Source organism: Vidua chalybeata, chromosome Z (assembly GCF_026979565.1).
Source record: "Vidua chalybeata isolate OUT-0048 chromosome Z, bVidCha1 merged haplotype, whole genome shotgun sequence".
Taxonomy (NCBI): domain Eukaryota; kingdom Metazoa; phylum Chordata; class Aves; order Passeriformes; family Viduidae; genus Vidua; species Vidua chalybeata.
This window is the reverse complement of record NC_071570.1, coordinates 70,810,113-70,834,816: the sequence shown is the minus strand read 5'-3', so window position 1 is coordinate 70,834,816 and position 24,704 is coordinate 70,810,113. Positions and strand designations below refer to the sequence as shown.

The window sequence follows — 24,704 nt, the reverse complement described above, 5'->3', positions numbered from 1 at the left end:
AGTTTAAAAATAAATCTTAAGAAGAAATTCTGTACTGTGAGTAGGGCAAGGCACTGGCACAGGCTGCCCAGAGAAGCTGTGAATGCCCTATCCTGGGAAGTGTTCATGGCCAGGTTAGATGGGGCTTTGAGTCACTTGGTCCCGTGGCAGATGTCTTTGCCCGTGGAAGGTGTCCCTGCCCTTGGCAGGGTGATGGAAGTAGATAATGTGTGAGCTCACTTCGAATCCAAAGCATTCTCTGATTCTGTCAAGTGAAATACAAGTAAGAAATCAGCAGTGTCCTCAGAATCCTCCTTACACTCATAATGCAGCATCTTTAGAATTTTCTGGTGTTATTTCCAGAAAAAGTCAGCACACAAATCAGCAGCAGAAATCAAACAAAATTTGCAAGCTACCCACACTGTCTGCTAATTGCAACAGGGTGAATGACCACTAACGAGATTCCCATTGTACTTAACATCCTCTGAGTTTAGCAACCTCTCTCTATCTAATAAATATATGTTGAGTATTGAAACGGAACAGCTGCAGGTAAAAAAAAATTAATAGAATACCTAATTGTCAGGCTTCAATAACAGACAGCAATTAAATACCATGCTGCCTCTTGCTCACTCCCCCCAGCCCATCATAGTAGGGAGAAGAATTGGAAAAAATAGGTAAAATTAATGGGTTGAGATAAGAACAATTTAGTAATTGAAACAAATATAACAATAATAAAAACAATGTAAAATAGTAAAGCCAAGCAGAGACAGAGTAACAGAACCCAAGAGAAACAAGAAATACACAGTAAAATTATTGTCTGCTGACTGATGTCCAGCCCATCCTCAAAGAGCAGCCACCTCCTCCCAGCCAACTCCCTCGAGTTTATATACTAGTCATGACAGCCTATGTTACGAAATATCTGTTTGGGTCAGCTGTCCTGGCTATGCTCCTAAACAGCTTCTTCTGCAGATCCTCACTGGCAGAGCATGAGACACTGAAAAGTCCTTGACTAAGGATAAGCACTATTCAGCAACAACTAAAACATAGTGTGTTAGGAACATTATTCTTACACTGAAAACAAAATCCACATTATTGTAGCAGCTACTGTGAAGAAAATGGACTCTGTCTCTCAGCTGACAGTAATGTTAGTGTGTTTACACAGCAGCCTTCACACTTCTGTATACAGAGGTTTTCACCACGTGCTTGCACCCTGTTCCATCAAATGCTCTGGAACATTCAGAAATCAAGAAGTCAGAAGGGAGTGCTAAAGCCATAGTAACACACAAATTATTCCTAACCCTCTCTCATTTTTTAGAGGATTGAAGCTGTGCTACTGTTGTAATGGCATTTACTCAGCTGAGTAATTTCTCACAAACTTTATTCTGCATTAAAAATCACCAAACTGACAAAAATTTGTCTCCTCACCAGTCTTTCTACAAGAGCTTTTCTTCCATCTTGGGTAACCTAGATGCTTATTTCCAACTTCCTGATTTGGAGACTTGTCAGCAAACTAACTTTTTGGCCTGTCAGCCGAAGTCTGTTGACCTCATGGAATATTGCCTTTATGGATTTTAAGCATATGCCAGGCTCCCATGGCAACGGCAGCAGCAGATTATCACAAAGACCCTAAAGATAAGAAGTGACATCACGCACTATTGTTACTGCTTTTGCTAGCTCAGCAATACCCGTATCCATACAGCCAAACACTTTGTGGACTTCCTCTCCATGTTGTGTTTCATCTCTTGCATATGTGAGACCTGTGAGAGTCACAGACTTATCCAAACACTTAGTTCTTCAACAGCAGTTCCAGTTCTGATGTAAACTGCTTGTGTTAGATATTTCCATGGTTTGTTAACAGCTGTAATCTGTATGTGTAATCCTCTTTATGTTGTGATGTAGCACGAGTCCGCTGTCAGCTATGGTATTTGTATCCTCTCTGGACATAAAAAAAAAAAAAAAAAAGGCAGCTAAATCACCATAGTGTCATGAAATTGCAGCATATTAAGCTGCTGGTGCCATAATGCTTTGGATACTTCCCATATTCTGAAAAATATGGATTAAATTACGTTTTCCAAATCCCACCCCTGAAGAAACTGAAATGGTAGATAAGCATTATCAAACACAGAAGAATTAATGTAAGGGCTGCACAGGTGCTGCCCCACACTTTCCACTGCTCCTCCACTTGTGCATATGAAGTGTCCCTGGGCGTGATGTCCCGCCATGGCGCAGCCCGGGAACACAACTTTCTCGTCAAACGGATAATTTTTCGTGTCATTGTGTCCGAATCAGCATTTCCAGAAACACAACAGGGACTTGACTGAGGGAAAGAGAAACTTCACTGCAGCAAGAAGGAATGGATGGGGTTTACAAAAGAGAGTTCGATCCTTGTTTTTCTATTCATTTATGTATTTATCTGGCTAGCTCTCATGCCTTCACTTACTTGTTTCGTTAATTATTTAAGGCTGTTCGCGCTCCCCGCCCGGCCTGGGGTCGGCATCACGGCAGCCGCGCGGCGCCACCTGGCGGCCGTGCGGCGGAACTGCCGGGGCGGGGCCGGGAGTCCGCCCGGGCCCTATATGCAGGAAATTCGTGGAATACCGACAGCGGCTGCTGCCCGCGCCCCCGGGGCAGGCTTTTCCTTTCCTCACCTGGCAGAAGGAGACTCGTCCCAGCTACAGGCAGGGCCCGCGCCCGAGAGCGGCAGGCTCTCAGGAGTACTTGAGCGGAAAAAACATCTTTGGCAGCAGCTGCAGCGCACCAAAACAGGTGCTGGTGTCTGGGAGCTCAGCAAGACCTGGCCCTCTTTTTCTCCTGTGAGCTGCAACTGGATCCAAGCCACTTTCAGATTGTGTCGGTTTCCTCCCGGAGCTGACAATGTCAACCATTTCACAGTGGCTACAGCCACGGCCTGTGAGAATTGGTCTAGGGTCAGCCCACACCCCTGCACCTCTCCAGCTCAAGGACTAAGACCTATATATGCTACTAAGCATCTTCATCTGCGACCAAAACCTCACAGTTTTGTCTTATTTAATAGCTGGGTGCTTTGGAGCATTGTGATAGTCCGTAGGCTGTGTCAGATCCTTAGACTTAGCCTTTAGTATTAGCATTCTTTCTTGTTAATGGTAGGGATAAAGTGTATATGGAGACTGCTAGAAACCTTGACAGAGCTTGCTAACAGGCCCATTAGGCAGCAGTGCAATTCACCCCCTGATCCTGTATAGATCTCTGCTCTAAGTGGGGGGGGGATAGATATTCAGCACAATAATTGGCTGCAATTTGGACTGAAGTGCACAGGAGGCTAGCTGACTATTAGTGTTAAGTTGTAGGAACACATTGCATATGAAATCTTTTGAAAAAACTCTTCCATTTCAAAAAATTTATGCTGAGAATATGTGGCCAATTGCCAGCTGACATTCTTCTCTAGTATTGTAAGAATGCTTTTCTTTTGGCTCCTCACCTTTACACTGCAAGCTCTTCAGGGCTGGGACAAACATTTATGTTTCCTTTTGTCTGAAACAACAGAAAATATAAACCATGTAATAATAAGTATTTACATTGTGCTATGATGTTTGCATATTCATAGAGGTGAAGGAAATGCAGGGCCAGGGCAGAGATATTTGAAATTATCTCTCTATCTCTTTTCTTAAAACATCAGTTTTTCAGAATTAATGCCTCCACAGAAATGTCTCTGTTTAGGATAAATGCATTTAAAAATGTATAATATATGGTGACTGCTTCATATGGCAAACCTGAGAAATTCCACTTTGGAATTTCAGCATTTAACTTTTTTTCTGCTTCAACGGCATATTGTGTTATTTGAAATGTTTATATAAGAAAGCCTCATGAAATATAAAGCTGAAAATATACACTGGTTTACAAACCATTCAAAGTCTTTACCCACTCATTTTTTTAAGCTGTATAAGCTATTGCTGAAAGGAATTCCAGTGAGTCTCTCCAAGCAGAATAGATTACCAGGCTTTCTTCCATGACATACTGCTCAAATAGGTATAATAGATATACACTCAGATTTCATTGTTGATGCCTGCAAGTGGTGTGAGAAACTTCATTGCATTTTATTCTAACTCTCCTTCTAATAACGGGCTTCACTGTTTTCTATGCTCACTTTGAACAATAAGGTCCTAAAATCTGTAGATTATCCACATATAATAATGACATTATATCGTCTACTATTTATTTTAACCTAAGAGATAAGATTTGGGACATTCTGCAATACAGCCTTCTGTGTGATTTGCTGATGAGTTTCTCCCTAAAGCCTGTTTCTTAAGGCAGAGAGCCAGACCACTTCCACAGTATTTATTTTCTGTTTACATATGGACAGTATTATTGGATCTCATTACTTAATGTCATCTCTGGGTCACAAAGGTCTGAATCCTGCCTCTTTAAACATGTCCTGTGGTACAGTTTATTAATGAGACCTGACTGGTACATTTTCCATGCCTACATACACAGTACATGGAAAATACCTAAACTTACATACTCATAGAAGAATAGAATGGTTGCTGGTAGACTTTTCTCCTTTAAAATTAGATGAGACGTTGCTGCAGTGAAAACATTCTTTCACTGTTTATTTCCTGAATGATACATTAAAATACTGTTACTGGGAAAATCAACACAGTATATTTGACAGCGTATAGGAGCAGTAAACAAAGGATGAGGAAAGTTGGGCATAATTTTGCAAGTTACAGCAACTGTTTTAAGTCAGATAACTGTGTTTTGTATAGCTATTAGCTGTCTGAGTTTGAATAAGCAATTTGACTGGCCAGGGAAGATTATGAGCTTAATAAATAAAGAAAATTCAGACTGTTTATATATGCCACTTTTTTTGCCAGGAAACAAATTAGCTTGAAGTGTGTAACAGAATAAACAAAACAGACTTGGCTTTCCCAGCATGATCTGTGAGGGTTGCAGAAGCCATGCATAACTTTTACATTCTGGCAATGATCTGATGTTTTACACATAAAAGATATGAACACAGCCAGCAGATTCTAGAGGGAAGTGTGTAGCAATCAATAGTACAGTAGATTATCAACAAACATAACAAGGTGGCTTGGTTTAATATAGGTCAATATGTACATTCAATTTAATATTCTCGAGCTGTCCTACACAATGACTGTAAAAAAAATCAATCACTTTCCAAAAAAAAAAGAAAAAAAAATTAGCAAAGTTGCCATCTGGTTTGCTAGTTACATCAATAAGATCTTGCAGGTGCTGTTACTGAAACAGAATGAAGATAAGTAGCAAGATAATTCCTATAGTAACTCCTAGGTTCTGGTTGCTGGAAAATCAACCTCTAGCAAATGCTTTATGCCATCTTCTTTAATCTGGAACGTTTCTATTCTGAATTTTCAGTTACTCTGTTAATTATGTTGTTTGTACCATGCTTAAATCAGTTGTGCTATGAAGAGAAGAACTGATGGATCAGGCCTCCTGTGGATGAAAGAACTGATGCTGAACAAACATAGGAGTTATTCCACATGGACTGCGGACTGTGTGTTTTCACAGTGAAGCCCATTCTACTCACTGCCTTTGAAAAAAACTCTGAGGCAGACAGAAAAATAATAGGATTAATTAGGAAACCAAACTGCAGATATGACATATTTAACCATGGAATTTGAATATTTTAACTTTCTAATATGTAGGCCATGTCAAATTTTTGATCAGTTAACTTTTTGATGAAGCTATACCTGAGAACTGAGATTTTACCCTTTTCATAAATTAGTTTTTATTGCAACAATATTTGCCCTTCTTAGGCTTATCTTAATTAAAGGGATAAAAAATTCTGTTTCCAAAACAAGTGCAGACTTTGACTGTGACTTCAGCCACAGTATCTCACACATTTCTGCTGTGCAGTATTAGGGAGGGAGCACTCTGTGGTATTTTCTGTGCAGCAATTTCATAAATGTTAGGCAGCAGTCCTAGTTTCTCTAGGGTGGTACAAGCTGAGGCTCTGTAATTTCAGGATGTGTAATTATAGTGAGACACCTAAATTCTTTCTTAGCCATTCACATGAAAACTCACTATAGCACTACCTGCAGAGAACAACTTGTAAAGGTTCAGACAGTCTTGAGTTTGAGGAAAAACACACTAAAAGGTATGGGAGAAGAAAATCTACTAAATGTAAGCTACTTTTTTGGGGAAGGACTCACACACCTCTCTTGAGCCTTTTGGAAAACCTTAACTACAATACCTACAGGTAAGATATGTGCATTTATCATCTACAATAACTATTCCCCTTTGTTAAGCCAAGACCTCTTTTTCTACATATGATTGCAGACATGCTTAGAAAGTTCTTAACATCAGCTAGATTCAGTAAGGAAAAGTATACTGAAGAAGTGAAAAATAGATTCACAGCACTACAAAGTGGTGTCAGTGTGCTGATAAGGATTCTTCAACTTCAGTAGCTGAAGATGGAAAAAGTCCCAGTTCAGTCATAAGAAAAAAAGAAATTTAAAAATCAATTCTCTGTGGACATAAACACATAGCCTTACTGAGAAAAGGAAAAAAAAAAAAAAAAAAAAAAAAAGAAGTAGGCAGTTGTAAAATATGGGGGCATTTTGTAGTACTTTCTGTATAAATATAGCATACAAGGGTTTGAAAGACATGCTTGCAGCAGCTATACAACAGCTCATACAGTTATTTTCTTTCCACTTTAGGATCAAGTCTTCTTCACCCATAGCACCTAGTAAATGAAAGTGTGCCCTAATGCATTAGTCTCCCTTCTCTCATGTAAGATATTCCATCAGTTCAATAAGGAGAAGGGAGTAGCTTGAGCATTTGTATATTCAAGTGTGTAAAAAAAAAAAAAAAAAAAAAAACTGAAAGGGAAATTTGGAACTTGAAAAAAAGTGCAGTAGTTCAAACTTTACTGCCAATTACGCAAATACAACCCCCTAGATCATACTGTTTTTGCCAGAAATACAGTCAGGAGTAAAAATGCATCAATGTTGTCTATTCTTGAATCTGTACCACTGCACCTAAAAGCGGAATTTTGTTCAATACTTATAAATACATCTGTCAGATCAATAAGCTAAGACAAACTTACCTTCCATGATGGTTTTTGCTAAAAGGCCAGGCTGAGGATTGAAGATTCTGAGGCACAGGAATGGTTTTCATTATGACTGCTTGAGAAAGGTAATCTTTATCTTCCCCAGGCTTGGGAATAGTAATCTAGAATAGCAGCAGAAATCCTTACCATGATACCCATAATGACAGCATGGCAGACCTTTTAAGTTACCTGGGTTTTAATGTATTAAAATTGTAGCATATCTCTCAGGTTTTGAGATCCCTCTCAATAAATTATTGCTAGTCCTAAACTCTGAAATTGTTTTGTTTTGACAAATCAGTTTCTCAGAGTTGCATTGGGCCCAGCAAGGCTTGACTGCTCTGGGAAGGAAGGCAAGCCAAGAGCCAGGTGTGACAGAAAGTCAGGTGGGAGCAGTGGCCTCACTGACAAAATCACAGAGCTCAGAATTAAGGTTAAGAGCTGGTGATCCCAGTCAGACACAGCCCAGGGTGAGGCTGACCTGGGACGTTCATCCCAAGGGTCCAGCTTCTGGGCTAGACGGGGAAGATCCAGGACTTTGCCCAGACCAGCTGTTGCACAGCTGTGGCGCCAGCGGTAAACCCACAGCTGGAAATGCCCCCTGGGGGAACTGCAGGGGCAAGTCCTTCCCTCCAGCTTTTCTCACTGCACTGGTGGGAGAACCCACCTTGGACTCTAACAGCTCTTCACCCCCCACTTCAACTTCTTCACTCTGTCAACTAAATACCAGAAGATGTTCACAGTCACAGACCTGACAAATTTGACTTTGTGCCAGAATTTGGAGACATAGCACACATATATTGACATACATGCTTGTACTTCTGTCAGCCTAAGAGAATAATGACAGAATTGCTTCAGCTACTGTGGGCTTTGATAGAAAAAAAAAAAAAAAGTTATAATTCTAGTCTAAAAAGCAAAAGTAATCCATTTTGGAACAGTTGTTAGGGCTTCTTAATTAAGCTGGCTCACATACTATAAATAGCCAAAATACAGACTTTTGAAACTAGTGGCTGAAACATTCTGCTATATATTTATAAACTAATCCTAGAATCTCTTCAATTTTTTTTGGCTGGAAACAAAATCAATCTCTGTGGCAGTTTTCATTTCTCTCAGGCTGCCTACAGGATGCAGTGTCACTGTTTCACTGCGTTACAGTATCACACTGACACCCCCGACATTTGGAAGAGGGGAGCAGTCTTGCCCACCTACAAGCTCTAATTTCACCCATTTCTGTTGGACGTTTTATGACTAGTTTTAAAGAGTGTTGCATGCCTAAGATGTAGCAAGAGTTTGAAGCAACAGCTGTAGCTGCTACAGTAGATGAAGAACAGGCATAAAAGCAAAGAGTTGTCTTTTAACATTCTTTTGTTCAGGACAGAAAAAGTTGGCTGCTTCTGTTTAAAAATGCTGTCACTTAGGAAGGAGGTATAGGATGAGATTTCCACAACCATAAGGGAACCTTTAACTTGTCTGCACAAGGTCTTCTGCATCTCTGAGTGCTTTCCTGATGAAGAACATTTTCTAACTAAAGCCCTTTGAATTTTAATCCTGATATGTGCTCTCTTGATGGATTAACAGGATATATATTTGTATATTGATTAATAAAGCCTTAGATCTATAACTAGTAAAGTACCTGTTTGTGTAGCAGCTTTTTGTGGAATTTTGGAGGATTTTGTGGGGGATGTATTATTGGGTTTTTAATACATGGTTTTTAGACCCTATTTGCTAGGGTCTATTCTTTGATTCAACATATTACTGCCAAATGAATTGAATTAATCAGAGACCTTAGCAGGAATTCAAATTACAAAGAGCTTTTATTTAGAAATTACTTTTAGACATAGAGAGATTGCATGCAATAATTTTTTCATACTTAACAGCCCGTGTATATCCTGATATATTAATATGAGATACAAATATATGTAGACTATTCTGTCTCTTTAATGAAACTTTAATGTGTTATGTTTGCCTTGGGAATTTTTGTTAGTTAGTATTTAATTTACTAGTCTGAGTTATCCTGCAGAGCTCAGGTTTTGCTAAACCATATCAACAGGTTTTTGAGAAGGTCTGGATGATAGGAACATGGCTGAGTCTGTAATCTGTAGTTTAGCAGGTATTTGTGCAATGCTCTTCGTAACACACTTTACCTGTTGATCAAGCCTGAAGGGGTCAGGCAATTGGACTGGATGATCATTTTATGTCCCTTACAACTGAAAATTCTAATTCTATTCTATTCTATTCTATTCTATTCTATTCTATTCTATTCTATTGCAATACAAAATATATATTAACCACTTAATAATTGTTACGAATTACAACCACATATTACCAATAAAACAATCATTTAAATACTGTTATTCTTTCATACCTGGTTTAAATGCACAAATGAGGACTGTCCGAGCAATATTTTATATCTTATAGTTGTGTTTTAGCATCCTACTGGATTAGCTAGATAATGTGACCTGGAATAAAACCATATTTCAGTTGTTACTTTTTTTTTCTTTGTTTTTGGAGGTGTAAAAGGATCTGAAACAGTAGCTAGTTTGTTTAGCAGCTCAATAGGCTGAGTCCTAGTGCAATGCAAATGAAGTGATTTTAGCTGTAAGAAAGAAAAATAATTTTTATTAAGCTAGTTTAGAGTATTTGTGTATTTGCAGGACTATTTAATTGATTTTAATACAGAAATTAATGTTTTGTTATGTAGAAATTGCCATAGTGAGTGAAGGAAAAACTAAAATCTTGTTAAGTCTTTGCTAGAGCAGGAATAAAAGGATGTGGGGAAAGTACTCTGAAGTACAGGGGCAGGAAACAATCCAATCATGAAGAAATAGTCTTTTTAATCAATTAAAAGTACTTTGAAATCTAAAATTCTGGTCATAGATTTATAATAATTCCTTCCATAATTGTTGGTATGCATTTGTTATTTATACTAATGTAAACTTAGATGTTGACCTTATCTCTGTAATTTGCAAAGTATACCTTATATTCTGCTAGACACTTGTTCTTAATGATAGTTTTAAATAACACAATTTGTAAGTAATACTTCCTTGCAGAAATACCCCCTGGTTAGTTTTACAATGTGTCAGCAAAATTATTTTAACCAGTTTAAAATTTTCCACCTTTACTTTATTAAACTAAACATTTCCTTGCTCTTGTGTCATATGGGATTATATTTTCATTATCTGAGTTTTAAACTGGAATACAATATGCTTTCCTAAACTTACAGCCATTTGAATTTTCTGGAGACAAGGTTTCATTTGCAGTTCTGTATTTGTTACTGGTGTTTTTATAGCTTCTTGTGTTGTAATTTCAGAGTTTGGGGGATACTTCTGAGTAACTGTACTTAAATAAAGCACTTGTAGTATGTACATACCATAATTCTCATCCTTCTAAGAAATATTTGCACTGCTTTGAAGTACATATAATATCTTGTTTGCTCAGAAACATCCTGAAATAACCAATTGTACAACATTCCTAACATAGAATAGCAAGTCCAATTGAAGCTGCTGTTTATGCACACTGTAGGAATACCAAGCACCTGAAAAAAAAAAATAAAAGAAAATACTTGAAAAGTACTGGACAAAATTTCTGCAGAGAAAATGGGACACATCAAGAAAGCACATAGGCATGACAGTTTATGGTATCCAATAGAATTTTTTTTTACAGGAATCATATTTTCATGTCTGTCTTTCAGCACTCTGTCACAGTTTTCTTTTAAATCCTCTGTGAGGAAGGATGATTATCAAATTTTTTTTCAATCATTATAAAGCATCATAATCTAGGGTTGGAAAAAGAGGTGGCATGCCTTGATACAGTGATCTTGATACAGTATTCTGCATGCTCTTTCTGGGTGCAGCATCAGTATGAGAAGCTACAGTTTGGCTTCCTGAGGAAAAAAACGCATGGTCTGAATACTGGAAGATTTTTAAAGTTATGAAATAATAAATGCTTACCTGCACAGATCTTTCTATTTATGTGTTTATTTAGTCCTTTGAATACAACATGAATGATAGCATGGATGCATCAGTTGCATCAGAAGGGTCTTATGCAACCATTAAAAATTCATTAGAAAAAACTTAATGAACGTCTGTGTTTTGTTTTTAATGGAGTATGACCATCAATCAGCAAAACAAGTCTTCAGAAAGAATTCCCACTTGTTCCTCAGCTGGAGATACAAAAGCAAGGTGTTTGCACAGTAGTAGCATTCCTCTATTTAGACAGATATTTTCAGCCAAAACTTCTTGTATTGCCATGGAATGATGAGTTGATGCACCATTATGAGAATTCACAGAAGTAATTTTAACCTTTAATGCCTCATTTCTCCTGTTTCCTTTTATGCCAGTCTGTGGGTGTGGGGGGCTGTTTCCTTAAGAGGATGTTTTTCAATAAAAACCTAATTTGAAAAGCTGTATCCTCCGTTGCTGAGGGATTTAGGCTCTAGTAATAGTAGAGATAGTCTACAAACACCAGCCTCTCTTGATCTTTGTGAATAATTCACATTATTGCCTCAAAGTATCTGAATTGGGCTTGCCTTTCCATAAGTCTGTCTGCATATATGCCTGTAAGTGCCCCTCTCTGATAGTTTTGAGCCATCAGCTGTTTCTAGCAAAAGTAATTTTAGAAAAAAGGAAAGAAAATTTCAGGAAATAAAATTTCAGGAAAGGAAAGGAAACTTCAGGAAAGGAAATTTCAGGGAAAGGGAAAGGGAAAGGGAAAGGGAAAGGGAAAGGGAAAGGGAAAGGGAAAGGGAAAGGGAAAGGGAAAGGGAAAGGGAAAGGGCTTCACCAACAGTGAATACAGCAGGACAATCCCCTCTGTTGGCTGTTGGGCTGTGCTGTGTCTGATGCACCCCAGGAGGGGGTTTCTCCTCCTGCTGACTGAGGTGGAGCCTGCTGTCCACCAGCACCCCAGATCCCTTTCTGCAGAGCTGCTGTCCATCCTCTCCCAGTTCAGGCTTGTGCCTGGTGTTACTCGATCCCAGGGTCTCAGTTTAGTATCATCAGCAAATCTGTCAATTCCTGCATCAAGATAATTGATAAATACATGGAATAAAACTGGCTCTAGAACTGAGCCCTTAAGAACAGCACCAGCAGCTAGTCAGACACATTCACAACAGCCCTTTGATCCCTGTCCTTTACCCGGTGCAGCTTGTTCCTTCTCTTTGGACAACTTTTCCAAAAGGATGTTATGAGGGACAGTGTCATAATCCAAAAATACCAACATGCACTTTGGATGAAGCCTTCCCTTCATCCTCTGGGCAGGTTACCTTAGCATAGAAGGATAAAAATTCTTTAAGTAGGACTTTCCCTTTCTGAATGCATGTTGACTGCGCCTGAAGATTATATTGCTCTTTGACTGTCTTTCAGTGGTAACCAATATGTTCTTCTCCATAACTTTCCCAAGTCCTTATACCCACAGGTCTGTCATTCCCTGAGTCCACCCTCATACCTTTTTGGGTAAAGCTGTGTTGGAAAAACACAGCTAACTTCCAGTCGGTGGGGACCTCCCTGGTCTCCCAAGACTTTTTAGATGATCAAGAGGGGTCATGCCATAACATCCACCTGTTCTACCAGTACCCTGTGATTAATCCCACCAGACTCCATGGTCTTGTGAACATTCACCTTTAAACAGACCGTCCCTTACAATTTTAGTGTCCAGAAATAGAACATGACTGTTCCCACACTGATGGTACTGACTCAGGGGACCACGCCACACAGTTTACTAAAAGGCTTGTCAGTTTACTAAAGACTGAAGCAAAAAAAAAAAAAAAAAAAAAAAAAAAAAGTCATTGAATGCTTTTTATTCATCCCTATTAGTCAGGTGACCATCTTCAACAGATGTAGACTTCTGTAAGTTCTGCAAAAAATTAGCAGCTATGTACAGGAGAAAGAAAACTAAGTCAGGATTTCTGTGGAGCATGAGTTCCCCAGTTAGCTATTCAGGAGGCTGGCAGCTGTCATTGTCAATACTGGACAAGGTATTAGAATACTAGAAATTAGCTGCAGTGCATCCTGTCACTTCTCTTGCTTAAACTGGAGGGACATGAAAAATAATGACAGAAAATACAGAAGAGTAAAATGAGTAAAAATAAGATCTGAAATGATAATGTAAGGGAGGAAGGGAGGAGTTTGATTATTTTACTTTTTTTTTGCTGAGTGGCAGCACGAATATGGGCTACATTAAGAGAAATCATATTTCTTTAGGCCCAGTGATCACTTTTTTTCTTCTTTGGGGATAAAGTTTGTTCTCTTTCATTGTCATTTTTCCATAGGTAGATAATGGTGTTCCTAAATTATTCACTCCTAACCATTTAGAGTGTACCCAGCATGGTAATACTGAACAGCCAAAAAAACTTTTGCTGTAGATGGAAGCAGGTTAGGGTGCCATCATCTAACACTTCTTTCTTTTTTTATTTTCCAAGAACTGATTTTGTTTATCCTTGGAACAGAGGGTAGGAATACTTGTGCAGATAAGAGTGTCAAACAATGTCAGATTATCTGAACTGAAATATTCCACACGAAGTTGACATTGAGAGATTTCCCTGACTAATGACTAATATTAATAAAAATTAATAGTCAAGTCTGTGCTGGTTTTGATTGGGGTTCAGGTAGTTTTCTTCACAGTGTCTAGTAAAAGGCTGTGATTTGGTTTTGTGCTGAACAGAGTTGATAATTCAGAGATGTTTTGGTTATTGCTGAGCAGGGATTGCACAGAGCCAAGGACTTCCCTGCTTTTCAAACCACGTCACTGGGGAAAGAGCTGGGGGTACCTGGGACGTTGGGAGGGGACACAGCCAGAATAGGTGGCCCCAAACTGACTAAAGGGATATTCCAGACCATATGGCATCACAGTCAGTATAAAGTGCAGAAAAGAAGGAAGGGTGGGATGTTTGGATTGATGGTGTTTGTCCTCCCAAGTCACCCTTAGTGCGATGGGGCTGTGCTCTGCTGGAAATGGCTGAACACCTGCTCAACAACGGGAAGCACAGAATTCATTCCTTGTGTTGGTTTACTTGTGTGCGTGCCTTTTGCTTACCGTATTATAAACTGTCCATAACCCAGTGCCTGAGTTTTGTAGTTTTCACCCTTTCAATTCTCTCCCCAGTCTTGCTGGGGGGGAAGTGAGGGAGCAGCTGCCTGGCGCTGGGCTAGTGTCGGGGTTAAACCACGACTAGCCCTATAAGCGACAGAATTAACAGCGGCTGAAGGCCCGTCCGCCTCACTCCCGGTGCAGCGCTCCCACTGCGGCCCGGCCCCGCCCTTGGCCCCGCCCCTGGCCCCGCTCCCCATTCGGGATTGGTCGCTTCCCTCCGCCCTGGCTTGTGATTGGTCGGCGCTGTCGTTGCTGGCGGCGGGATTGGCCGGGCGGCGCGCGGGAGGCGGTGGCAGGAGCGGGCGGGGTGAGGGCGGCCCCGACCCCGGCCCCGGCCCCGGTCCCGGCCCGGCCCGGCTCCGCGGGGCGCCTGCAAAAGGGGGCGGGCGGGGGCCGAGGAAACAGGGCCGAGCCGCTGGCAGTCCTAGGGACGGTCGTTTGTGCTGTGGAGCAGCCGCCTTGCTCCTTCCCTCCGGGACGGCTCTGCGGCCGAGGGCGGGGGCCTCAGCCGGTGGGTCAAGAGGGCCGCGGGCGGGCCGTGGTGGCCTCGCGGGTGCCCGTCCGTGAGGTGCTGGGGCTGTTTGTGGGTGCGGGGCAGCCGGCGGGGCGCGCAGCGGTAGAGCAAACACGGGTAGGCCTTTGAGGGCAAAGGACTTGCAGTTAATTTCCTTTCTTTGTTATTGGTTTGGGTTGTTCTTGTTTGGTTGGGGGTTTTTGTTATGTTTTATAGTTTTTCTCCCACAACTCCGCGGCGGTGCCTCAGTACGCCGGGGAAAGGCGATGTCCCTGCGCGGGGTCTGCGTTGTGTCATCCAAGCAACCGCGGGTGTGAGGAGAGTCACTGGCGAAGTGACATCGCTGACATCGCTTCAGCGAGGTTGTGAAACACTCACACCTCTCTCTTTGCTTGAGGAGTGGAGGTCCGAGCCAGAAGAGCAACCCCCAAACACAGAGTCAAAAGGAACGTGCCTTGGGCCCAGAATCCAGGGAAGATTTATCAGTGCTTGTAGTTGATGTGCCTTTTCTTCTGCACGAGTGAAATTAATTAACCTGTAGGTAGACTGCCCGGGAAGGGTTTTGCACCTGGAGGAGAGTAGCACCTCCTGCTCCATCTCTGGAAGTTCTCTTGAATGCTTGTGGGGAGCAGTATTGGCTTTGGTGGAGCTGAGCATTCTCAGGATGCCCTGCCCTGCACATGGACTTGACTGGGTACTGCTGGCCAAGTAACAATGAAATAAATATTTGAGTTACATAGCATGTGAATCTCCGTGGTGCACAGAAACTTAGAAAGTTTATTCTAAGTTTAGAGGCTGTTTACTTTATAGGATGTGTTTGAAAGCTTAGAGACTGTGTTTAGGTCCTTTTTCTGTACTGTACCATATTCAGCACTTTTTTTTCAGTGGAGTTCTTGATTTGCATTTGTCTGTGCACACAGTTAAGCAGTTTAGAAGAATGACTTTTGATTGGATTTTTGCCACACTATGTAGAAAAAAATGTGTACTGTAGCAATGAAGAGTAGTGTCAGACTGTTAGTTTTATCTTTAATGCAGAAATGAAGACTATATACTTTGGATTGAAATGAAGAATATATACTTATGGATTGAAATTTCATTTGGAAGAAGTATGCCTATTTAAAATTGTGTAAGCAAATGTGTGTAATAAATTAAGTTTTCTTGTAGCTGAGTCAGGCTCTCATAGAATTTATTTTTCTCTCACCCATTAAGAAAGGAAGAAGTCTGGAAAAAAGTTGTTCACAAAACTCTTTATTTTGAAGTTGCATTAAAAGGTAGGATCAGGAAAGTTCTGTGAAATAGCTCTGCTTTTAAAATGTCCTTTGCTGATAGAGTGAATTGCAGTGCAGTGTAGTAAGGTGCAAGAGTTCTTGACAGATCAAAACGCCATCTAAATAAGAAACACTTACGAATTGTTGCCTTGTTAAGATAACTGATCCTATGAAGATGTGTGCCTTTGCAAAAGTAGTTTAGCAAGTGAAAAACACCGATAGGATGTACTGGATGACTTCCACAAACATTGTAATGGGTATTTGTTGCAAAGGGTTGAGCTGGCATTGCTACCATTTTTACACAGTAATCTCCCTGGTGGCCCATATTATTTGTTGAGCTGTGTTTGTTTTGATTCCTGGATACTTAGGAAGGCTTGAATGGAACCAAAAGTATTACTGTGCTGTACAGCAGTAGGGGCTGCTTTGGGGTCAGACAAGTGGTTTGCGGGGTGAGTCATGTTCATTTGGCATCTGAGGTAATTAGAGGTGTGGATGTCATTTGAAGCTGTGACCATAAAACTTGCCATTCTGTCAAGGCTTGTCCTAATAGTATTTTGAATAATATTTTGACCAAAGCATGGGCAACAAATTTGTTCTAATTCTTTTAATTCACTGATACAGTAATAACCCCCCTGCATGTTAGTGGATATGTCTATAAGTCCAGTAGAGCCCACTTCAGTTACAATGGTACTTCAGCAATCCTGTATCTGTATGTTTAGTAGTGTATTTTGACAGGTTCTAAAGGGCTACTTTGCATTTATTTCAGTTGGAAAATGTGTTAAAAGACTTCAGTTAATACTGTGAAATAAGCGCTCAAGTTACAGAAACAACTTCAAATATGGAATAAGCAGATAAACCCAGACTGCTAGAGGAGGACATCAAGCTCATCTCAGCCTTATGTTCAGATCATCCCTGGACAGAGGGTACTGTAATTGTCCCTAAAGGACACACTGACCTGAACCAGTGTCTGGAACTTCAGCTTCTGTGGTTTTGATAGCCTGGGCTCAAACAAAACTCACTGTGCAATTTATCAGGGGAATGTCCTGAAGCACTTGTAGGGGTGCTGTGCACATTTAATACAGGGGCAGTTATTTCAGTTGTCAAGGTGCAAAATGCAGTAGTTCTTACAAGAACCTTGGTTGTCATACAGGCCACACCTGGCTGCCTGTTTATGTGGAGCAGGCTATGACTTATTTATATGGGAAATTGAGGTAATTATTGATGAGCTTGTAGTAATGAGTGCAATACTGCTAGGATGACAGAGTGGATGGTCATGTAAATTGCTAAATGCTCATATGTTGTGGTGGAAAAAATAACTTATAAATTCTGCTGCCAATGGCATTAATCATTCTGAGTAGTTTAAAAACAGCTTTTCAAATTTGATTAATTTAAAGTGTGATGTTTTTATACTAAATCCTTATGCAGCATTTCAGGTAACTAAATATGTGACTGTGGAAGCAGAGAGAATTCCACATGGCATGTGTGTGTCCTTAAAAATTATTAAAACAGAACCTGAAAAGTTTGTGGTTGTTCAGATTCTGAAGTCCCCTATGATTTTTATGTATTGCTGTAACATTGTCAATATCTCCCTGCTAGAAGCAAAGCAGGGAAAAGAAAATCCAAGGTTGTAACAAATTTGAGATTTAAATGATGCCACTAGTTGATACTATAGAAATGTGTAATAGAGAGAAATGGTTCTGATCCTGAAGGTAGATTGTAGATTGAGGATTATTTCTCAAGAGATTAGTGACAATTGGGTATACCAAAGTGTCCTGTCATGTCAGCTTAGTGTCAGAATATTCCAAAACATTCAAGAGAAGTTTCCCTAACCCAGGTGCTTTTAAACAATAGCAAAATCTGCCTTTTGTTTTGGTGGTGCTATGGTTAACTTGATATGTTAACTAGATCTTTATTCATTATGTGTCTGGTGAATCAGATATTTATTGTTTGGCAGCTTAAAAAAAATTGTGGTGAAGGGTTCTGAGAGTACTGTCAGAAACCTGCAGCAGTATTTTTGAGGCCTAAAATTTGGCTCCTAGGTAATGGATATGTAATATGTTTCCATGATTGCAATAGGGTGCTTTAAGTGAAAAGTAGTGTTTTTTAAAAGGAGATGAAAAAAATCAAGTACTTGTACCATACCAAGAAAATCCAGTACAATTTCATACAGCATATTGTGTAACCTTTCAAACATTTTTGAAAAAAAAAGTGTAAAAGGAATAAAAATTAATTGTGATTTATCTTCTATGTGAAAATAAGCAAATAGTTATAGGTAGTCACATTGTAGCACCAGCAGTTTGGAGGAAAAAAACCACAGATTTTACACTCCATCCAAAAGTAGATATGTTGAGCTGTGATTCCAGCCTGGGGGTAGAATAAATATCTGAAATTCTGGAGCTTTGGCTAGGGAAATGACTGTAGAGCTGGTAAGGACCTCAAACTTATCCGGCTTATCCTCTTTCCCAGCCCTTCCTCCCAGTGATTCTTCACCACATGTTTGTTTGAAGACTTTTCTTTGGTTTGTGTTTCTAATGGATATTCTTCAGCCTCCCCAGGCGATCTGTTTGAGGGATACAATGTCCTTACTGGTAGAAACATTTCCCTTTTGTCATTTCCATGTCTTGTTTCTATGTGTCAGGGAAAAACAGGGATCTTTTTTGAAGCAAGGTGTTTAAAAACTGTATGCAGAGCATAAGATCTGATTTCCATTGTTCGTCAGGGTACAACGGTTACTTTTCTTGTCTTGTAGTTTTCACTCTAATTCAGCTCTGTATGTTGCTATTTGCCAAAACGGGGAAGCAATGACTTGACTTTTGTCTGTTGTGGTCCTCTATAATCCTCCACTGCCCTTCTGCTTACCTGAACATTGCAAGTTGTTCCCCCTTTAGTAATTCCCTCAGTTGTTTTTCCTACTTGACAATAATCTCTCATGCTTCTCTTTTTGAGAATGATTTTACTTCTTCACAGGTATATTGCAATCACTTTAGATTCTGTTTCATGACACTTCAGGTGAGCTCTCCTGTCTGTTGATTGGGTCAGAGGCTTTTGATACGCTTGTATCCAAGATAAAGAATTAAGCTTATGAATGAAGAAGAGTTTGAAGTACTGAGACCTCACTGTTCTTCAGGCGAAAAAACAAAACCAACAACAAAACAAAACACCTCCAAACTTTGAAAAAAAGGTTTAAAAGTTGCTTTTAAACTGCTTCTGATAATGGATAAGGTTTGATTACATGTTTTAGGTTAATTTTACTTTAATAATGTTGTATAAGATGATAGCAATGCAAAAACACATCTTTGTGATGAATTCTAGTCTGACGAATTATATCTCTCCATCATGTGAGAGTTTCCAAGGCCTGTACTTCCACCTTGGGATTCTTTTGTCATTTCTAGTTGCTGTGTTTATCAGGAGGAAAGGAAGTGATTGTTCTGGTTTCTTAAAGTAAAAGTGTACCTTTTCTGCTTAAAGTGTAGACAAGTCTTGGCATTTTGTTGATTATTGGCTTCTATTTGATGTGTTTCACCTCCAGAGACATGCTTCCTCCTCTGGGAAGTTTATAATCAGAACTTAAACAAGAATATGATATATGAAAGTCATAAGAAGAGAGGGGAGATATGGGAGTGGGGGGTTGGTATCTGAATTTCTGAATGTCTTCCAACAAGCAATACATAAAAATCACTACTTCTGTGCCCTTAGTTTAGTACATCTACTTAGAATACAAAAACTTGTGCTATTGGGAAAGGAGGGAGATAAGAAAGCTTGCATGATGATTAGCAGCACATAATAGTGTTCTGTATTAACAGAACAGATTGCTGCGGGGACTACTGGTGAAGTTAGGCTTTTTATTCTCAAAGTTATAATGCTAGCTTTCTATGGGAGGATGGTGCTTGCTGTTACTTGGTTAGTACATGGCATACACATTGTCCTCATCTTTAAAAGCTTTTAGTACTGCAGTTGCTTAATCTTCCCTCTTGAGATTTAATGTGTAATTTCTGCTGAAGCTATTAGGATAAAAGCTGTAAAACTGATTAATACAGTGGTAAGGCAAAGTTGTCAGTTTATCAGATCAGAGGGTTGAGGATTTTCATCAGGGGAACTGAAAATGATGCATTCAAACTATTTACAGTTATGAGTAAAAAAGTAAAGCGAACTGGGCTAAAGTCAGAGCAAGTCAGTATAAAAAACCTGAAAATAATGCAGGAGTCACTGAAGGAGATGGACCATCAGAAAAGGGTGTAAAAGCAGTACTGGAATGGCTCAGTTCTACCACCTCAGCTCTGCTAATGCAACAGCCTGCTGAACTTCTTAAAAATTACTACAGACTTAGACTCTCAAAGAAGGAGATCTGGCAGAGCTGAGTAAGTTAATGTAGGCTGCTTTAGAGCTTGACAGCCAACCATTGCAGTGACACCTGAAGCTGCATCAGAGCAAGCCACTGTGGCTCCTTGGCTGAAGTCACCAAATGGCAAACATCAGCCTAGGGGAATTCTGTGCTGTCATGTTGGTCAGAAGAGCCTGGATGAGAGGAGCTGTGCAGGATCTTCAGCTGTAGGAGGATGTTTAAGGACACAAAGGAACTGCCTCAAGATGGTAATTTGTAGCAACTTGCCCCTTCAGACACCTCTGTATGGAAGGTGATGACTAGGCTCCACTTATTAAGGGAGTTCTGGACTTGAAAAATTTCTGTCTCCGCTTCGTGACTTGTCCTGTGAATATATCTAATGCATTTCTTTTAGAGCAACCACTGATACTTTAATGCATACACTTTAATTCACTCTTGTTTGTATAGTGGCAGCACTTGCTCCATTTCAAGTCTGGCAAAATTTTTTCATAATTTGGGTAGAGTTGCGAATTGGTTATGATGTTTATAGGAGGTCATTATTGAGATTTGGAATATACAGACAATGTCCAAAATAGTAATCAACTTCTTTCTTTTAGCCTTCATGTTGACTAATGCTTTGGTAAATGCAGAAATTTATTATTTGTAAAATTAATGGTTATATGTGTAATATTAACAGACTGTCATAATTCAGAACTTCAGTTTTGCATTTATGGCACAAATTGCGTACAAAACTGCAGGCTTTTAGGGAAATGCAAAACAGAAACCATTTAGTATTTAAGTGGGAGGGAGCTCTTCTTTTCTGGTGATCATTTGCCACTTTTGGGAAGAGTCTTAAATCAGTATCAGAATATTTTTATATGATCATGGCTTTTGGGGGTCTATTTTTTTAAAATGTAATCTGAGAGGTAAAAAAAACACAGCTAAACAATATTCTTATTTAAAATTAAATCAGTAGTGCACCAGCCTGACAGCTTATTGGATTTGGGCTACAGGCTACTTGCAGCCTCAGGCAGAGAGAAGGAACTATACTGAGTAAAAACATTGACTTAGTGGAATCTGTAGCTCAAAGGAGAGTTCAAAATGACCTGTAAGGTTGATGAAAAGACAATGCCTTGAAAGTATGTCCCTGAAGCATATTCCATTGGTCAGTGTACTTGTAGCTGAGCTGATACTGCTTATGAAAATAATTGCTACTGTGGTCTCAAATATCCTAGTGAGGAGCCTTAAATCATTTCAAAACCAGAGAGTTTGAGGAAGGAACTTGTGGTTGAATGAATTGGATCCATAAGAAAGATGTTTGGTTTTTGCTTGTCATCCAGTGTACTGTTTTAAGCTGCAATAGAGCAAAATTTCTACATGAGAGTTTGCATGGGATAATGTTCTATATGTTTGTCTGAAAACAGTGTTGATAACACAGGGATATTTTTGTTATTGCTAGCTGAGCCCTTTTCTGCTTCTCACCCGACCAGTGAGAAGGTTGGGGGGACACAGCCAGGAAGTTGACCCCAGCTGACCAGAGGGATATTCGAGACCATGTGGCATCACGCTCAGCTGATAGGGGGAGGAAGGTTGGCCAGGCTGCTGTGACTTTGGAACTGTCTGAGCATTGTTGGGTTGCTGGTGAGCAATTAGGTCTTATTTGCATTATTCATTTTTCCTTGCTTTTATGTCTTTGTCTTATTTTTTTTTCCCCTTAAAAAAAAAAAAAAAAAAAAACAACAACCCTGATTCCAAAACTCTCTTTATCACAGCCCATGGGGTTTTTTTTCACTTTTACTCTTCTTATTCTCTCTCCATATTCATTGGGTGGAAGAGTGAGTGAGCACCTGTGTGGTGCTTAGCTGCCTACTGGGGTTAGACTCTGGCATATAGTTTTTCTGAGGTTGAGATTAATACCAGACCACAAAAGTAAATTTTAACTGAATATCCATTGCTTTGAGTATTAATCTGATAGTGTATGTAGTCTGAAGCTTGTAAGAAATTTAAATAATTCCAGTGTTAATCTGCCCATAGAGGCAAGAGAAGGAAATTATGACCGTAGTATGTTGTTTCAATTATTTAAATTGAAATATTCCTCTCATTTTTGGGATTATTGTGTACCTTTCTTCTGTTAACTGAAATCTGAAATAATCTCTTTGCAGTCCTGAGTAGTGGTGCTTAGCAAACTGAAAATTCTCCATTCTAATTATTTTCTTTTTTTAATTCAACTGCACTTAGAAGCTTTCAATACCTGCAGGGAAGAAAGAGATGTAGAATATTGGTTCCATGTAAAGAATATTGGATAATACAGTTGAAAAGAATTTGAATACTTTTCCTGCTTGGATAATACAGTTTAAAAGTATTTGAATACTTTTCCTGCACCATTTATTTATGTTGATCGGTGTGTGATTTCATTATGATTCAGAAATAGTCAATTATGGGGGAGGGTGTGAAGAACATGAGTTGGCTTTAAGTTTTGCCCATTTGACAGTCAAATGAATTAATATACTTCTGGGAATAAATGCAGGTTTTTTTTTAAGATGGTAACCTAGAAAACAGTAATTGTATCAGTATAGCATGCACTCCCTTTTCAAACGTTGAATGTGAGATCCTGTTGTTGCCTTGTAGGCGAAAATGTTTTCTGTAATTCATAGATTTAAGAGAAAAAAGAGCAATTGAGGAGGATAAAGGATTTATTTTTATTTCTATGTCAAGTGTTGAGATTGGGTCCAGAATGCGATGCGCATGCAAGGTTTTTTTACACATGCTAGGAAAACCTGAGGAAAAGCATTTTTAAAAATTATTTGTTAAAAGATTGAAAAAATACTTCTTAGAAATATTTAAGACTAAGTTTACATTTCTTAAAAAAAAAAAGGTAGTTAAATAGTTCCTGCAGCTGGAGAAACTTGGAACTGTTTCCTTCCACCTTCTTGCCCAATCCCCTCTGGCCCCCCAGCCATATTCTGCCAAGCTTTTTCCTCCTATGTAATAGGCCAAGGGGAAGAAGTCCCTCTCCAGCTCTCTTGTAGCCCCACTTTAGGTACTGGAAGGTGCTATAAGGTCTCCCTGGAGCCTTCTCCAGGCAGAACAGCCCCAGCTCTCTCAGCCTGACCTCAGAGGTGTTCCAGCTTCAGATCACCTTCATGGCCTCAGTCATGCTTGACCCAAGAGAGCTGCTGCTCTTAGTCACTAGTGCAGAGGATGTGATGGAGTTGAGGAGATAGGAGGGAACAAAAGGTAATAGAGAGGAGAGTAAAGGGAGGTGACCAGGTTTCAGTGGGTGAGGACGGGATCCTGCCAGCATCTGTCTGAGCAGGAAATTCCAGTCCTACATGTGGCTCTGTAAATTGGTTTGAGATTTTTTAAATGTAGTATTGCGGTCAAGAATAGGGATGATTTCTTAACTTAAACCTACAGTGTTAGGTTGTGAACACATGCAGGCATGCATCTACTCTAATCTTGAACACTTACATCTGGAAAAATGGGGATTTTTTTTTTTTTTTCATTTTTTTAAATTCGTGGAAGAGGACAAGTTGGTTAGGATTTGGTCTAGATTCTGAGGCTTTCTATGCTGCAACCTGTAATTTGGTGTCTCTAGGGAGTGGTGTCCTTAGTGCAGTGTTGGTAGAAGTAGAGGAAGCACACCACTCTGTCAGTGATTAGGGCAGTGCCTCTTAAAGGCTGGACCTACCTGTTTGTGAACTGTGTTTTATGAATCAATCTCCCATTTTTTAATCAGCTCTGGTAATCCAAAATGCTTTCCTGTTCACAATCTTTTTGAGGAATTCAGGTGACTGTAATAATGTTCTGGAAGCATGGAGGTGTGTGTATAAACGTCTTCAGCCAGAGAAGTGAATAATTCGCTCATTTGCCCTGTACCTTAGTTATTTATTCACTGGTGTGATACATCTCTTAAGACTGGTCCATTTTGCAGAAATGCGTCTTGTCAGGGACTATTGGGTGTGCTTTGAACAGGTCTACTAAACTGACCTTTTGGAGCAATACCTACTTCTTAGGCTGAGCTAGCCTGGAAGAAATACCTGAGAGAGGATATTGTGTTTCACAGCTTCATTGTCTGAAGGGTTTCTTCTAAATTGGTCTCTGCATTCATGTGGCTAAATGCTGCTCAGTTTAGGCATGTAGGTAAATAAGTGCATGCCTCTATCTCTTATTTTTGAGATGTTTTGTATTTAGGTAGAAGTTAGTCTCTCCTGAAAACCAAATGCGACATCCATAACTCCAGTAAGTGGTAAAAGCTTTCACTGTCTTGATCTAATAAGTCTTCCCCAGGACAGAAGAATAACAACTGCCTGCTCTATCTTCTAGAAACAGTTGAATATGTGATGAGAGACTCTGTATGTGAGAGCATTATTTGGAACAAAAAAAAAAGTAGTGCATTAAACAGATTTTGCATGTTGTGAACATCCATTTTTTAAAAAATGAAACATTTGCATTCAGAGAGCTTGACTC

The 24,704-nt window shown here is 39.7% G+C and overlaps 1 protein-coding gene and 1 long non-coding RNA gene across 5 annotated transcripts in view; one reads left to right on the top strand and one right to left on the bottom strand.

Moving 5' to 3' along the window:
* Positions 1-1,360: 1,360 nt before the first annotated feature.
* Positions 1,361-14,261, bottom strand: LOC128782171 (uncharacterized). Its single transcript, XR_008428680.1, has 6 exons — positions 14,075-14,261; positions 10,413-10,577; positions 9,408-9,501; positions 7,043-7,167; positions 3,437-3,489; positions 1,361-1,915 (listed from the first exon to the last, which is right to left on the bottom strand). It is a non-coding gene; the product is annotated as an uncharacterized LOC128782171 (long non-coding RNA).
* A 165-nt stretch (positions 14,262-14,426) lies between these two features.
* Positions 14,427-24,704, top strand: part of PJA2 (praja ring finger ubiquitin ligase 2) — a 33,442-nt gene continuing 23,164 nt past the window's right edge. For 2 of the 4 annotated variants that reach the window (XM_053931853.1, XM_053931849.1), the window contains exon 1: positions 14,427-14,642. The gene's annotated coding sequence lies outside the window, so the exon portion shown is untranslated. Of the gene's footprint in view, positions 14,643-14,709; positions 14,763-21,754; positions 21,876-24,704 lie in introns of those variants that run through there. The other 2 variants (XM_053931852.1, XM_053931850.1) reach the window with 2 other exon arrangements.